The following is a 15,153-nucleotide window of genomic DNA, read 5'->3' on the forward strand; positions in this document are numbered from 1 at the left end:
GTCATGGAAGATCACCCATATCCAAGACCACATCACACAGGTGGAAGGGTATTTCTTCAGAAGGAAAGGGGATGGATACTTGACAGCAAAAAATTTGCAACTTTCTAGTGCACATTTTAATTGTCGTTCCTGCTTTTCGTTTAGAAAAAACCATATGCTTCTCAGGGGAACCATATGCTTCTCTGGGGTGATCTCTGGATCACTCCATCAATTTGTGTAATCTTTCCTTGTGGCGAAGCTTTTGTTCCTTTTTATCTCGACACCATCCTCCCCTGTTGAGGCCTTCCTGGCTCCCTAGGCTGGGCATAGGCCTTGAGAATTGGGGGCAGAGAATGCCTGTGGATGATCACAAGGATCCCATCTTACTTAAAGCATGCTGTCCTGGCTGTAGGTGAGCATACCTCCCCTGGCTTACTCCCCAGCTCCCTCTGAGACATCTTTACAGCCTGCTCCTGTGTTGTAGACTCTTGACCATGTCAAGTCTTACCTCCCTTTCTACTGCTCACGCTTTTAACTTTTAAAACTTCCTGCTTTTTCTTTCTCTCACTGTCATAGCCTATGCCTCTCTTTTCAGAAATGTCTTGGTGTCAGCCTACTGTCAGTAGCCTTCACATCTATTTGCTGTTGTGATTAGTTTCACTCCTCCTGGCTTTGTGATTCTAGGCCCAGTTCAGGAGTCTTACGTGGCTTTACTCTGGCCAACCAACTGCCCTGGAATTCCTCATCCAAATCTATCTGGACCTTGCCCTGAGCCTGGATGTCGTTGCTGGTTCAGTCCTTTTGGAATGCCCAGAGCTCATGCTGATGTGGTAGAAGCAATTAATGTAATATGACCTCTGTGACTAACTAGAACAGAGGCTCAAGATTGGTCATATTCTTAAGTCCCAGTTACCTCCCTGTCCTAATACATGACCTCCTCTTTTTTTTTTCCTCCAGAACTAGTCTTGAGGCTGAACCTCAACTCCAGTGTAAGATTTTGACTTGTTCCCTCTGTGCCGGTTCTGCTTTGGTAACACCTCTTCAGGACTGGAAGCTTGTCTTGTGCTAAAGTCCTGACACTGACTTTGACTCCTCCTGGCTGTTACACATTCTGGGGTGACACTTACTTGTCTATTGATGCCGAAAGCCAGCCGTACCTTAAGATGCTCAGGGAAGAACCTGTCTGTGATTGTGAACAGCTCAGGAAGAGTATAACAATAGAGGCGTGGATGCTGAGCAGTGGCTACTGCACTGCGCTGGGTTAGAGCTCTGACACCTGTCTCCACTTGGTGTTTTCTCCTTAGCTTCTGTTCCAGGCTTCACTACTCATCCTGGTCTTTGCCTTTTTAGTTGAGTGCTCAACTAAAAAGTGTCCCCTGAAAACTGACTTAATATTCCACTAGGTTTCGTTTTTCCTTCTCTCTCCCACGACTGTACCCTCAGATGCACTTGAACATGCCTGTCCCTTTGCTGTAAGTGTTCTTCATCAGCCTTTCTGGGAGAAACTGGCTGTATCACGGTGGAAATTTTTACATCCGGTGCCCCTCATATATGTATTCAGAATACAAAGTCATCTGACATAGACCGCGTTCCAGGCAAGGACACTTCCCATAGTCATTCTTCTAAAGCTTCTCCTTAAGGTTGTTTCTTTTTTTTTTTTCTTTTTTTAAACCTTAGCAGTCCTCTTGCCCTCTCAGCAAATGGTCTTGCTTTGTGCTTTTCTGAGCCTGTGGAAGCCACCTGGAAGTTTTTTTATGCACTATCTGCTCCTTCAAAGTTTTTGCCTTCAATCTCGTCTATCTTAAAGTAGTTGCCCTTCTTGAAACTTACTCCTGGACCCGATAGTTAGAATTGGTTTTTATCTCCTCTTTCAAGAGAATGAAAGGCATTCTGCTTTTTCTTTTTTCTTTTTCTTTCTTTGAGTGGAGTCTTGCTGTGTCACCAGGCTGGAGTGCAGTGGTATGATCTTGGCTCCTCCGCCTTCTGGGTTGAAGCAATTCTCCTTCCTCAGCCTCCCAAGTAGCTGGGACTACAGGCACTTGCCACCATGCCCAGCTATTTTTTTGTGTGTTTTTAGTTGGGACAAGGTTTCACCATATTGGCCAGGATGCTCTTGATCTCTTGACCTTGTGATTGCCTGGCCTCCCAACGTGCTGGGATTACAGGTGTGAGCCACTGCGCCCAGCCAATAATGAAAGGCATTCTACTTTTTCTGGGCATTTTCAATCTCTTTCCTTCTCTGTGGGATTCTCCCCATCTGCTTTTAAATTAGCTTGATCTGTTTCCAAAAGAATGGTTCTGTTTTCTCCTTGCCAAACTTCTTGAATATGTGGGTTCCACCTATGGACTCCATAGCCTGGGCTTCCTCACCACTATTTCACTTCGAATACCCTGCAATCTGGCTTCTATTGTCACCAGATTCTAAAGTTTCTCTCTCAGAGTTCACTGTTAATTGCCAACATAAAGGCTTATTCTCACATTTTATGTCCTTTATCCTAGCAGTAACGTTGGTACAGTTAAAATAGTCAATCCTGTCTTTCTTGATTGAAATTATTTTCTCTTTTATATGGCCATCTTATTTTTATTCAATGTTTCAAGTGCTATTTAGCTTTCTTACATGTTTCTCTATTCTTTCTGGCTAAACTTGAGTTCCTTGAGCTGTATATAATAAATAGATATGCATTGTTGTTTCAAGAGCACCCAGTATCATGCTATATAACTAAGAGATGTATGATAATATTTTCTAAACGAAGAAATAATGCTATTTAGAGTGATTCACTCATGCGGTCACTCACCCATTTATGAAAAATTCTTCTTATGTGACCTCTATATAGATTCTGTTATATGCTGTGATGCAGCAGCTCAAAAGACGTGAATAGATCCCGCTTTCAGAGAACTTATAGTCCAGTGGGTTTCTGCACTATAGATCCTTGTGGTTGCCAGACATATGTTACAGAAAAGGGGTCCCATTCTAGACCCCAAGAGAGGGTTCTTAAATTTCATGCAAGAAGGAATTCAGGGCAAGTCCGCTGTGCAAAGTAAAAGCAAGTTTCTTAAGAAAGTAAAGTGGAGAGGCCGGGCGCTTTGGCTCACGCCTGTAATCCCAGCTCTTAGGGAGGCAGAGGCGGGAGGATAGCTTGAGCCCAGGAGTTCGAGACCTGCCTGGGCAATATAGCGAGACCCCGTTCTCCACAAAAAGGAAAAAAAAAAAAACAAAAAGACGAAAGTAAAGTGGAGAAAGGACAGCTACTCCACACAGTAGGACATTCCCTAAAATAAGAGGAGGAACATGTGCACCCTAGGTTCAGCGTTTGCATATGTGGGGAGATGCGCTCTGCTACAGGGTTTGTGATAAAGGATTCATTTTCTTAATTACTGCATTTTGCAAGAATCTATATTATTATCTTTAAAGCAAAATTAGGAATGCCTTTGTTCTCCAGATATTGGGATATCCGAACACTCCAAAGTCTGGGTCTGTTTAGTAAACATTATTAATTTGTTCCCCTAAATGTAAACATTTAGAGGCCAGGAATGCCTAACATTCTGAGAATGCAGCCCAGCAAATCTCAGCCTCATTTTCCTAGCCATCACTCAAAATGGAGTTGCTCTGGGATGGACACCTTTGACACTATGATGGGGAAGCACTTGACTGGAGGCATGGAGGTCAGGAAAGGTTTCCTGGAAGAAATATTATTTAAGAATTTGCAAGGCAAAGAGAAGGAAAAAGAAGCAGGTACTCCTGGCAAAGGGAGAAGCATGTTCAAAGACTAGAGAGCATGATACCCTTGAGGAACTGACCAAACAAAAATTGGAGCCAGAGGGTAGAGAGAATGAGGGAGATAAAGCAGACTTGTGGGTTGTGTCCAGATTTAAAAAGGCATTTGAACTTCTTCCTCCTCTTGAAGTCTTTTACTACTGTGTACTATTCAATCTTTACACTCTTTTGAGTGGTGGATAGCAGCTCTTTTACCAATGGAGAAACTGAGGTTCGTAGAAAACTCACTAAGTCAATAGCAAACTGAAAATGTCACTTCCTGATGCAGTTTCCTTTTTTAATTTACCACGTTAGCAACAAGAACAAAATGGGCAAGATGTAAAAAAATAAAATAAAATAAATAATTAAAAAAACCCATCAGAGAGCCGAAGATGCAGAGTAACCTAAGTGAGCTATATTTTAAAAAAAGGAAGTATTTGGCTGTGTTTATTGCTGGAACAATGGTGGGAAAGGGAGGAATTTATTGTAAACAGGGATGAAGAGAAACTGAGCTAACTTTCCATGAATTTTAGTCATCACATGGAGGCTGGTGTGATGGTATCCTTTGGTACAGAACTTACCCGTACCACCTGAGGATTCCATCTTGGGTCTTTACAACATACACAGGGAGATGATGTCAAAGGTGAGGATAGAGCAAGAAAATGGAGAGAAATTCTCCTGAGAAGCATATGGTTTTCCCTAAATGAAAAGCAGGAACCTTCTCCAAGTGCAATATAGTGGCCTAATAAAGGCTGGAAAAAGGCAGGTGAGCTGAACAAATGCCCCAACTAGATGCATAATGTCTTCCCTGAAGGTAAGGCAATATCTCATTGAAGGCTAGCATCAGGACAGAAGAATTTATAGAAATCTCACTAAGGCACTTCTTCACCAAATGCACTGAAGACGCTCTCTGAAGGAGGGAGGAAGAGCAGTAAAGGTAGAGCAAAACTCCCCCTGGACGTCTTAGATCTTTACTGAATCCATTGCTGCATCTTTTTAAAAAAACTGGAAACAGGATGGGAGGGTAAAGGGAAATTTCTTGAGGTACAGAAAATTACAAGTGGGGTTAGAGAGAAAAGATAACTCCTCAGTGATCTGAAATCTAGTGGTCAGGCTGTGGAGCAGAGGCCTCTTACAGTTCAGAAAAGAGATGACTGGAATGCAAAGCATAAAAAGATCCCGAGTCTCCCTGGTGCTCAGACCCCAAGTTATTTTAAAGAAAGAGTTCTAATCCTGTCCACAGAATATCTAAGTCCAGTAGTACTCTAAATCTAGTTAAAGCTGCAACCGATGCCCACCTCAATATAGATTAGGTGGAAAAAGCCTTTTACAATAGTGGCTTGACAGGGAAAATATGCATGATTTTTAGGAAGTATTTACTTTTATATATCTCCCCCTTTACACACACACAATGTCTGGCAGAGTAAAAAATTATAGGATATATAAAGAAGCAAGAACATGGGACATGGAATCAAGAGTAAAAGCGATAATAGAAACAGATCCTCAGATGGCCACGATGTTTAAATTATCTGCCAAAAACTTTAAAATGACCATGATAAATATATCAAAGGATCTAGTACAAAAGATAAAATGCATGAATACATCGAGAACTTCAAGGAGAAATGGAATCTATAAAAAAGAACCAAGATAAAATTTAAAGAGTAAGAGAAATGAAGAGTTCCTTTAATCAGTGTTTCATTTATCCATTGCTGCATAACAGAATGCTACAAAGAAGGCCTTTAAAGAATAACAGTTGAATTTTTTTTCTCATCATTCTGCTATCTGAGCTGGGTTCAGTTGGACAGTTCTGTTCTATGTGTTGTATGCTAGGTCTCAAATATCCAAGATGCCTTCTTTACTGACATTTTTTGGTGCTCAAAATTGTAGTGCTTTTGTTAGTTCAGTTTGCCAGAAGAGTTGGGGGCTGACCAGTCATTTTTCTTCCTTCTGTGGGGCCTCTCCAGTTTCTAATTTTACTCTTCTCAGAAAATGATAGTCTCAGAGTAGTTGGGTTTTTGAAATATGTTGCCATTTCTTCTTCTAAGAGGGAAGAAATGGAACCTGTAACTCCTCTTAAGATCTGAACTCATAAGTTCTAGAATATAATTTCTGAGGCATTGCGTTATTAAAAGCAAGTTACAAGTCAAATCCAGATTCCACCAGCTTTAACTCTCGGTTTAAAAGAAATGTGGTGGACGGAAGAACACATTAAACAATATCATGAGGGAAAAATCAGCCAAATTCAGAATATAGTATATTTGAGAGAACAGTCAGTTTTACTAACTGGCCTGGAAAATAGGGTAGAAGTAGGGAAAGGAAGGAAGGGGAGGAGTGTTATAAGATAAAACCCAACAACCAAATGCAATAAGTACAATGTGCAAATCTTACGTAGACTTGAATAGAACAACCAATTGTAAACTGACATGTTTGAGACCATCAAGGAAATTTGAATATGTTTTTATTATTTGGGATATTAAACACGTGTTAATTTTGTTGGGTTTAATAATGGTGCAATAGTTATATATGCATGGATATATAAAAAGTAGTATAATTACCAATTAGATAATATTACAGGAGAATTTTCGGGAAGAATGGCATAATGGCTTGATTTTGCTTTAAAATGTTCTGGGAAAAATAATAAATTTGAGGATATAGATGAAACAAGATTGGTAAAATGTTGATGATACCTGAAGGAAAATGGTGAGTTCATGAGGGTTCATTTCATTATATTATTCTCTCTACCTTAAACATAATAAAAATTTTTATTAATTTTTATATAAACATAGTAAAGGTTTAAAAGTTGCATTTGTCCTTATTGAATAAGAAAACACAACCCATGCGTAAAAAGTAGGACGAGGATCCGACTTTCAAGATGGCCGCCTAAGAACAGCTCAGGACTTCAGCTCCCAGTGAAAGTGCAGAGGGTGAGTGGACGCCGCATTTCCAGACAAACTCTTATTGCCCACAGACCAGGAGATACCCAGGCAGAGGGGTCGCCAGCGTCACAGTCCCAGCCGGTGCGGCTGTTTTGGCCCCCGTGGGGCTGATTCCGCCCGCGCGGCTGCTGTGACCACTCCCTGTTGCTGCGGTTCTCTGTACAAAAGCCACTGGTCTGGGAGCCCTCTTAGCTGGCGAGCAGAGCCTTGAGACAGCAGAGTTGACCATTCATCTGAAATAGCGAGCCAGGCCAGGAGATTCCTAGGCAAAAAATCCGCCAGGAGCCGGCGCCGCGGTTCGAGCCGACTCCGTGAGTCGCAGCACGGGAGATCCCGGCGCCTTTTCAACAAGCGACCGGAACGCGGGGTCGTTCAACTTAAAAGAAAAGACTCTGAGTCAGGGAGCCAGGTGATCAGGCTTGGTTGGTCCCACCCCTCCACCCCCAACAACAACGAAAACAAAAACAGTAATTGGAAACCCTCTGGGTTGAGCCCTTCAAACCAAGCACAGCTGAACCGGGACGGTCCGGCTCCGTGGGGGAGGGGCTTCCGCCATTACTGAGACTCTCCACCACTACGGAGGCAGGCCCCCGTTGCCGAGGCAACCTGCCACAACAGAGAGAGTCCCCCATAACAGAGGCGGGGCCACCATTGCCCAGACAGTTCTAACTACGCCCATATAAAAAGGACTACAGGGAAGAGCTCAGGGCAGCTGGGCGGAGCCCACAGCAGCTCAGCAAAGCCCCTGCGGGCAGGCAGAGGCTAGGCGTGCTGCTAGCTGGGCGGGTCCGACCTGAAAAAAAAAAAAATCAAAAAAGGCAGTAGTGCAACGGAAACTCATAAAGCTCCAACTCCCTGGGACAGAGACAGACAACAGGTGGATAAACCCACAAAAATGGGTAGAAACCAGCGTAAAAAGGATGAAAACTCCCGAAACCAGAACACCTCTCCTCCTAAAAGTGATCACAACTCCTCACCAGCAAGGGAACCAGACCGGATGGAGAAGGAGGGTGATGAAATGACAGAATCAGACTTCAGAAGATGGGTAGTAAGAAACTACAATGAGCTAAAAGAACATGTTCTAACCCATCGCAAAGAAAATAGGAACCTTGAAAAAAGATTGGACGAACTGCTGACGAGAATGGACAGCATAGAGAGGAGAATAAGTGAATTGATGGAGCTGAAAAACGCAACACGAGAACTTCGTGAAGCATGCACAAGCTTCAACAGCCGAATTGACCAAGCAGAAGAAAGGATATCAGAGGTCGAAGACCAACTCAATGAAATAAAAAGAGAAGGCAAGAACAGAGAAAAAAGCGCAAAAAGGAATGAACAAAATCTTCAAGAAATGTGGGACTATGTGAAAAGACCTAATCTACGTCTGATAGGCGTACCTGAATGTGATGAAGAGAATGAATCCAAGCTGGAAAATACTCTTCAGGATATTATCCAGGAAAACTTCCCTAACCTAGCAAGGCAGACCAATATTCAAATCCAGGAAATACAGAGAACACCACAGAGATATTCCTCAAGAAGAGCAACCCCAAGGCACATAATCGTCAGATTCACCAGGGTTGAAATGAAAGAGAAAATGCTAAGGGCAGCCAGAGAGAAAGGTCGGGTTACCCACAAAGGGAAGCCCATTAGACTCACAGCAGATCTCTCAGCAGAAACCCTACAAGCCAGAAGAGACTGGGGGCCAATATTCAACATCCTTAAAGAAAAGAACTTTCAACCCAGAATCTCCTATCCAGCCAAACTAAGCTTCATAAGTGAAGGAAAAATAAAATCCTTTGTGAACAAGCAAGCACTCAGAGATTTCATCACCACCAAACCTGCTCTACAAGAACTCCTGAAAGAGGCTCTACACATATAAAGGAACAACCAGTACCAGCCACTCCAAAAACACACCAAATGGTAAAAAAGCAGCAACACAATCAAGAATCAGCATCAACTAACCAACAAAACAGCCAGGTAGCATCAAAATGACAGCATCAAATTCACACATAACAATACTATCCCTAAATGTCAATGGACTAAATGCCCCAATCAAAAGACACAGACTGGCAAATTGGATAAAAAGCCAAAACCCATCAGTGTGCTGTATCCAGGAAACCCATCTTACATGCAAGGATACACAAAGGCTCAAAATAAAGGGATGGAGGAAGATCTACCAAGCAAATGGAGAGCAAAAAAAGGCAGGAGTTGCAATTCTCATCTCTGATAAAATAGACTTTAAAGCAACAAAGATCAAAAGAGACAAAGAAGGACATTACATAATGGTAAAAGGATCACTGCAACAAGAAGAGCTAACGATCCTAAATATATATGCACCCAATACAGGAGCACCCAGATACATAAGGCAAGTTCTTAATGACTTACAAAGAGACTTAGACTCCCACACAATAATAGTGGGAGACTTTAACACCCCATTGTCAATATTAGACAGATCAACCAGACAGAAAATCAACAAGGATATCCAGGACCTGAACACAGACCTGGAACGAGCAAACCTAATAGACATTTACAGAACTCTCCACCCCAAATCCACAGAATATACATTCTTCTCAGCACCACATCACACCTACTCTAAAATTGACCACATAATTGGCAATAAATCACTCCTCAGCAAATGCAAAAGAACAGAAATCATAACAAACAGTCTCTCAGACCACAGTGCAATTGAGTTAGAACTCAGAATGCAGAAACTAACTCAGAACCGCACAGCTTCATGGAAACTGAACAACTTGCTCTTGAATGTTGACTGGATAAACAATGAAATGAAGGCAGAAATAAAGATGTTCTTCGAAACCAATGAGAACGAAGACACAACATACCAGAATCTCTGGGACACATTTAAAGCAGTCTCTAGAGGAAAATATATAGCAATGAGTGCCCACATGAGAAGAAAGGAGAGATCTAAAATTGACACCCTATCATCAAAATTGAAAGAGCTAGAGGAGCAAGATCAAAAAAACTCAAAACCTAGCAGAAGACAGGAAATAACTAAGATCAGAGCAGAACTGAAGGAAATAGAGACACAAAAAACTCTTCAAAAAATCAATAAATCCAGGAGCTGGTTTTTTGAAAAGATCAACAAAATAGACAGACCACTAGCCAGATTAATAAAAAAGAAAAGAGAGAATAACCAAATTGATGCAATAAAAAACGATAAAGGGGATATCACCACAGATTCCACAGAAATCCAAACCATCATCAGAGATTATTACAAACAACTCTATGCACATAAACTAGTAAACCTGGAAGAAATGGATAAATTCCTGGACACCTGCAACCTCCCAAGCCTAAACCTGGAAGAAGCTGAAACCCTGAATAGACCAATAACATGGTCTGAAGTCGAGGCAGCAATAAAGAGCCTACCACCCAAAAAAAGCCCAGGTCCAGATGGGTTCACAGCTGAATTCTACCAGACATACAAGGAGGAGCTGATACCATTCCTTCTGAAACTATTCCAGACAATCCAAAAAGAGGGAATTCTTCCCAAATCATTTTACGAGACAAACATCATCCTGATACCAAAACCCGGCAGAGACTCAACAAGAAAAGAAAATTTCAGGCCAATATCCATGATGAACATAGATGCAAAAATCTTCAATAAAATACTGGCAAACCGATTGCAACAGCATATCAAAAAGCTCATCCACCATGATCAAGTAGGATTCATCCCGGGGATGCAAGGCTGGTTCAACATACGCAAGTCCATAAACGTAATTCACCACATAAACAGAACCAAAGACAAAAACCACATGATTGTCTCTATTGATGCAGAGAAGGCTTTTGACAAAATTCAACAACCCTTTATGCTAAAAACCCTCAATAAACTAGGTATTGACGGAACGTATCTCAAAACAATAAAAGCTATTTACGACAAACCAACAGCCAATATCATACTGAATGGGCAAAAACTGGAAGCATTCCCTTTGAAATCTGGCACTAGACAAGGATGCCCTCTCTCACCACTCCTATTCAATATAGTACTGGAAGTTCTAGCCAGAGCAATCAGGCAAGAAAAAGAAATAAAGGGTATCCAAATTGGAAAGGAGGAAATCAAATTGTCTCTATTTGCAGATGACATGATTGTATATCTGGAAGACCCCATCATCTCAGCCCCAAATCTCCTGAAACTGATAAACAACTTCAGCAAAGTCTCAGGATACAAAATCAACGTGCAAAAATCACAAGCATTCCTATACACCAGTAATAGACTTCAAGAGAGCCAAATCAAGAACGAACTGCCATTCACAATTGCTACAAAGAGAATAAAGTACCTAGGAATACAACTAACAAGGAACGTAAAGGACCTCTTCAAGGAGAACTACAAGCCATTGCTCAACGAAATAAGAGAGGATACAAACAGATGGAGAAACATTCCATGTTCATGGTTAGGAAGAATCAACATCGTGAAAATGGCCATACTGCCCAAAGTAATTTACAGATTCAACGCTATTCCCATCAAGCTACCAATGACCTTCTTCACAGAACTGGAAAAAAACACCTTAAACTTCATATGGAACCAAAAGAGAGCCCGCATAGCCAAGTCAATTCTAAGCAAAAAGAACAAAGCGGGAGGCATCACATTACCGGACTTCAAACTATACTACAAGGCTACAGTAATCAAAACAGCATGGTACTGGTACCAAAACAGAGATATAGACCAATGGAACAGAACAGAGGCCTCACAGGAAATACAACATACCCACAACCATCTGATCTTTGACAAACCTGACAAAAACAAGCAATGGGGAAAGGATTCCCTGTTTAATAAATGGTGTTGGGAAAACTGGCTAGCCATGTGCAGAAAGCAGAAACAGGACCCCTTCCTGACACCTTACACCAAAATTAACTCCAGATGGATTAAAGAATTAAACATCAGACCTAATACCATAAAAACCTTAGAAGAAAATCTAGGCAAAACCATTCAGGACATAGGTGTAGGCAAGGACTTCATGACCAAAACGCCAAAAGCAATGGCAACAAAAGCCAAAATAGACAAATGGGACCTAATCAAACTCCACAGCTTCTGCACGGCAAAAGAAACAGTCAGTAGAGTGAATCGGCAACCAACAGAATGGGAAAAAATTTTTGCAATCTACCCATCTGACAAGGGGCTGATATCCAGAATTTACAAAGAACTAAAGCAGATCTACAAGAAAAAAACAAACAAGCCCATTCAAAAATGGGCAAAGGATATGAACAGATACTTTACAAAAGAAGACATACAGGAGGCCAACAAACATATGAAAAAATGCTCATCATCACTGGTCATCAGAGAAATGCAAATCAAAACCACATTGAGATACCATCTCACACCAGTTAGAATGGCGATCATTAAAAAATCGGGAAACAACAGATGCTGGAGAGGATGTGGAGAAATAGGAACACTTTTACACTGTTGGTGGGAATGTAAATTAATTCAACCATTGTGGAAGACAGTGTGGCGATTCCTCAAGGACCTAAAAATAGAAATCCCATTTGACCCAGCAATCCCATTACTGGGTATATATCCAAAGGATTATAAATCATTCTACTACAAGGACACGTGCACACGAATGTTCATTGCAGCACTGTTTACAATAGCAAAGACCTGGAACCAACCCAAATGCCCAACGATGATAGACTGGATAGGGAAAATGTGGTACATATACACCATGGAATATTATGCAGCCATCAAAAACGATGAGTTCACGTCCTTTATAGGGACATGGATGAACCTGGAAACCATCATTCTCAGCAAACTGACACAAGAGCAGAAAATCAAACACCGTATATTCTCGCTCATAGGCGGGTGTTGAACAATGAGAACACATGGACACAGGGAGGGGAGCACTACACACTGGGGTCTGTTGGGGGGAAATGGGGGAGGGGCGGGGGGCGGGGAGGTGGGAAGAGATAGCATGGGGAGAAATGACAGATACAGGTGAGGGGACGGAAGGCAGCAAAGCACACTGCCATGTGTGTACCTATGCAACAATCTTGCATGTTCATCACATGTACCCCAAAACCTAAAATGCAATAAAAAAAAAAAAAAAAAAAAAAGTAGGACGATACTCTCATTTTGCTGAGATTTCAAGACACAGTTGGGGTAATTTGGAGAGGCATTAGCACGCGCTACAGCAGGAAGGCGTGGTGCCGCACAGTCTCTGCTTGGGAACACAGACGTGGAGTTGAATTAAAAGTCATGGCCTAAATACAAACAGTTGGATCATATCAGTGAGGGACTTTATGTTCCCTTTGTGCTTCTGGCCTGCCAGTCCCCTCTTTGTGCCAACTGCTCTGTCTCTCACAAGCTAGAAGCTGATTCTTCATTCAGTGAGTTAATTTTAAATGAAATGAAAACCCAAGTCATGATGTTTGGTTCACTACGCAGGCAGCAGGCACTGTCTGCCTCATTAATGATTAACATGGCAGCTGGTAATGTCTTGCAGCTGGTTGACCAGTTTAATGGTGCCAAAATCTGGCTACATCCTCCTCCTGTTCTGACCAGTGCAGGGATCAGCTTTCATCGTAGTGGCTTGGGCTTGGTGCATAAGGACATAGATTATCAACCTGAAGGAATAATATTTCTTGTACTGGGGTCAACTTAAGTGCAAAGACTGTAATTATTTTTGCTGGGCCAGGCAGAAAGACTGCAAGACCCACAATAAATTTATCTGATATTGGAAACAGAATAATAGGTACCCTAAGAGACAAAATTAAGCCCCAGGAAGAGTTAAGGGGCCACTGTTTCTAGAGACTAGCCCTGGAAGATGATATCGGAGGTACAAGGTAGCCAAGAAAAGAATTAAGAACCTGGTGGGTATAGTGGCTCACTTCTCAATCCCAGCTACTTGAGAGGCTGAGGTGGGAGGATCACCTAAGGTCTAGAGTTTGAGACCAGCCTGGGCAACATAACGACACCCCTATCTCTAACAGTGTTTTTTAAAAAATCAACTCCTCCACCCCATTCTTCTTCGTGGTATATACAGGGCCCAGAATTGAAGGTTAAAATATAGGGTAGTCAGAAGTTTGGAAATCCAGGCTTAAGTGAGCTGCAACCAGAATACAACCTCCGCAATATTGAGGTATGATTGTCAAGTGCAGCCTACTTGTATTTCTGCAAAGTTAAAGATCTGAGAAGACCTGTACTCAAAAGTGTGAGAGGGGAAATACCTACTTTTGGCTGACTGTAGTTGATCATGACATTGAGAGGCAGAAAGAATGGAATAAAAATGACCAGGTGGGTTTGAGTTTAACAGCCTGAGTTGAAATCTTAGCCATTCTGTTTATTATTTGTGTGACTTTGGACAGGTTTCTAAACTTCCTGAGATTCAATTTTCTTATATAAAATAGACCAGTAGAAGGATCAAATAATTAATGAACAAAATGAAACGTACTATTATTATTTGGAAAGGCTCAAATTTTGGCTTCATTTTTTTTTTACTGTCAATTATAAAGTGGTTATGTGTACCTCATTTCTTATTTATTTGGAAAAAAAAATCTGACATAGATATTGTTATGATATCACAGGTGAGTAAACTAAGGCTCGGGGTCTGCCCTGGTTAGTGCCAGGAAGTTGTAGAGTTGGGACTAAGCCATTTCTCCCAACTCCAGGACAACATCTCCCCCTTGAGCCACTCACTGCCTGCTCTGCCATAGGCCACCAAGTTTTTAGCCTCTGCTATCCTCAGCTTGCTTCTTGCTTTAGCATCCCTGGTGGTCTTGACCAGCCCCCCTGGACTGTTTTGTGGAGCCATGCATAATTTACATCAGCACAATGTGACTTGCTAGGAGAAGGTATCACGTAAATAACAGAGCTCCAACATGGGGCCATCTCTGTTCGGGCTGCCTGACTTCCCTGATGTCCCTGATTAAGAGGACACTCTTGATATTCTAGGCTGTGAAGAGTGATTTTGAGTTAAGTGCCTATACAGTGGATTTGCTTTTATCTGATGCATGTTGTGACTGTGCTCTGGGCCTGTTCTGTGATCTGGGTTTTTCATTTTTCAGCGCTTGAGGTTGTAAGGACATCAGAGGAGACTGGATGGTTGAGACTCACACCCTCTCCCATCTATCCTTGCCCAGCCCTTGTTCACAGGGGCACAGACTTGTGCACCCGCACATATGTGAGTCTCAGCACCTTCCCCTCCCTCATGTTGCATTGAAGTCTCCACAGTGCCAGAACAGACACTATTTCACTTGGAAGAAGTGTTCCATTCCTACCCTTTTAAAACCTTGTCAGGGTAAGAAAAACAGAAGCTGTGACTTCTCGATGCCATCTGGTAAGTTAGATTGAGCATCGGCCCTGTGGTGCATGTCTGTTGTGTGGAAACAGGCTGCCCTAGGATGGAATAGCTGACGCTCCCATGGGGCTCTCAGGAAAAGGAGGCATTTCTGAGTCCAGCCTCACTAAGAGCAATGCCAGGAATTAGCCATTCTTCCCCTTGACCATCATTGGCCCCTTTCAGATGCACTCATCTTGTGTGA

The sequence above is a fragment of the Saimiri boliviensis genome, chromosome 19, assembly GCF_048565385.1.
Source record: "Saimiri boliviensis isolate mSaiBol1 chromosome 19, mSaiBol1.pri, whole genome shotgun sequence".
NCBI classification, from domain to species: domain Eukaryota; kingdom Metazoa; phylum Chordata; class Mammalia; order Primates; family Cebidae; genus Saimiri; species Saimiri boliviensis.